We start from the raw sequence: 2,852 nt of genomic DNA on the forward strand, positions 1-2,852 counted from the left end.
AAGTGTGACATTGTTCTTCAGCCTTGCCTTCCCATTTCGAGATAGCCATGGTGTGATAGGGTTCTCATGTTTTGGTTGAGTTGTATTGCGGGATGGATTTGAAACTAAGTGAGGTGGTATCTAAAAGAAAGAAAACATGGCCTAGTGATCCCTGATCAAATTATGGATAGTGGTGAAGCCTTGGCCTAGTAAGCCCTGAACCAGACTATGGGTTGCGATAAATATAATTTTTTTGTTACCTCGGTGGGTGTTATAGACATTTTTGTGCCTTACAGCTCTAAGCATGAAATGTCCATAATCCAAGGGATCCAAAGTCCCTAAAAGTGTTGTTCCTACCCCTAGAGGAACAAGGTCAACCAATTACAGCTTCTCCTAGAAGTTCTCCACCAGAAACTACTCAGAATCAGTCAAATCAGGATCATTTCAGCTGCTCCACTAGCTACCCGCGTTGCATAGCACCCCAGTACACTAGCTAGGTGCATTGCAACGCACCTAAATGCACTACCAGGGTGTGCTGAGCAGGAAATGCCAAATGGCAGTGTCATTCCGCGAGGTGGACAGACAATGGAAGCTTCCAGAATCTTCCTCAATGACACTTGCCTCACTGAGTTCGACCAAGGATGAGTAAGAGGCTCTCAGTCTCCAAGTGGAAGCAAGAACTGACAGAGAGAAGCCACAAGTCAAATCATAAACTGACTCATCCTCTTTGCATACATCTATATATGGATCCCTCATCCCAGAGATCCAGAGGCGGGAATTTTGTACTTTGCAGAGAATTGATGTTGGTTTTGAGATTGAGATCAGTGCATTGGGTGATTTATGCTTTGTTGGAGGTGAAGAAGGGATTCCTTTGCTAGGAGGTAGATGCTGGATTGGGACTCAATTGGTTGTATCTCCTCCTAGATCTTCTTGTTATATCAATAAAACTATTTGAGTTTCTCCTACATGCTTGTGTATCAATGATGTTTTGTTATATTTGCATGTTTAGCTTAAATCTGATCCTAAGCTAGTTATGAAAGTAAATCTATGTCTTTGTGTAGTTTTTCTCTTCTGTGATCTTGCAGGAATTTGGTGAAGCTGGGCAAGTAAGGGAGCAGGTAGCTGGAAGCTGTCAAAGAGGAGAGCGATTGGATCAACGGACTAGCGCAAGGCACAGGTTGGTTCATCCTATTCCTCTTCGTTTACATTTCATAAAGAAGAATACAAAAGTAGTTTTCCTTGTTTGTTGCTAAGGCACTGTCACACCTTAGAGTGGGATAGGGGCGTTCTGAGTAGATACTTTTCCCAACAACGAAATGGCGACTGCACTGGGGATCGTGTCTAGTTAGTTTGTTTGTGTTTCCCTTGTTGTTTGTTTCATAAACACAGAAGTAGCAATCAAACTGCATTTGCCATTATCAAATGCAAAGTAGCTGCTACTTCAATCCACTCACTGGATTTGTTTATGATTTGAACAGCTGATCCACAAATGCTCTAATTTCCCTTTGTGATAGCTCTTAGTCCTCCTTTAAATCATCCCTCTGATTGTACCTTACTGATTGCTTTTACTCGGCCAAAAACCATAGATTAAACTGCAAACCGTGACCCAGAACCTGGATAGAAGTCTCGTTTCTGCCCCAGCGCAGGCTCTGTGAAGAGGTTATGCATTTCAACGCAGGTCCCGAGAGGGCTACCTGCGCTGCAATTCAGTTTCTCTGTGCAACAGGTGCGCTGATCAGCCTTTGCCCTGTGCAGCTGAGGTTCTTTGCTTCATTTTGTCCAGTTTTATCTCTGATTTTTGCAGCCTGTTATCAGTGTGTGTACCTTTCTGAAAACCCCTTTTCTTTGCCTTAATTCCGCCTCCTTTGTACAAAAAGACTGTAGGTGTTCTTTGTATGTTTGTTACATCATTTACAGTTTTCCATTGAAAGAGTAGAATAGTCATACTGTCGTCCTTAGATTCAGATCTGTCGTAAGTGTCGATTTTGATCTTAGGAGAAAGTTTGTTTGCTGTTGACAGTTGATTATACTTTTTACTTTTGTCTTTGGTTTGAATTTATCTCTTTCTAGTGTCGAAACGAGTGGTTATTTCAAAATCATAAAGTGTCATAATCTTCTCTACCTTTTTGATTTCGAAAAGAAGCTTGTTTGTGTTTTTTACTTGAAAGCAAATTCAAATTTGTATATCAACTTTCTTTTTAGGCATCAATATTAAGAAAGTGAAAACAAATACATGCATATGTGAATTTGCATATTGATAGTTTGTATGGCTTGATTTAGGAAAAGTGCATTCACAGTGTGCTCTTTTCTCTTTGAGAAAAGACTGTGTCTTTCTTTTCCCCTTGTAGCTAGGATTTTCATTGCTGAAAAGAGATAAAAGCTTGCTTATCATCTTTAGATTGCATTTAGGAATTACATCTACATCTCGTGGTGATCCAAAAAGGCAAACTTCTAAGAAATATCAACTTAAAATAAATTGAATGAATCTAACAACGCATTGGAGCTTAACGCACAACATAGAGGTCTAGGCTAGAGACGTGTTCCGGTGTCGTAAAGCCTGGTAACTGTTGTCCTCACTGATGGTTGGGTGATTCCTCCACTGTGAGACGATAAGTGCCAGTACGGATTGTGCTCCCACGTACCGTCGAGTATATATTGGGAGACCCCTATAGGCTTAAAACCTTTTATCCATAGGAAGCCGTGTCGGCCGCCCTACTGATCGCAATGCACCAAACACAGCATTGGGGAAGATTGACTACCGTACCGTAAAACGTATTCTGCAGTTTTGTGATTGGTTTGGCACACCCTCTACCTAGATCTATAGAGCAGTCCCTTTCGTTCCTTTTCAGACTCCTTAACGGAAAAGGTCCATC

The sequence above is a fragment of the Pinus tabuliformis genome, chromosome 5_2 (assembly GCF_031772625.1).
Source record: "Pinus tabuliformis cultivar Carrire ecotype Pingquan chromosome 5_2, CPIR1, whole genome shotgun sequence".
NCBI classification, from domain to species: Eukaryota; Viridiplantae; Streptophyta; class Pinopsida; order Pinales; family Pinaceae; genus Pinus; species Pinus tabuliformis.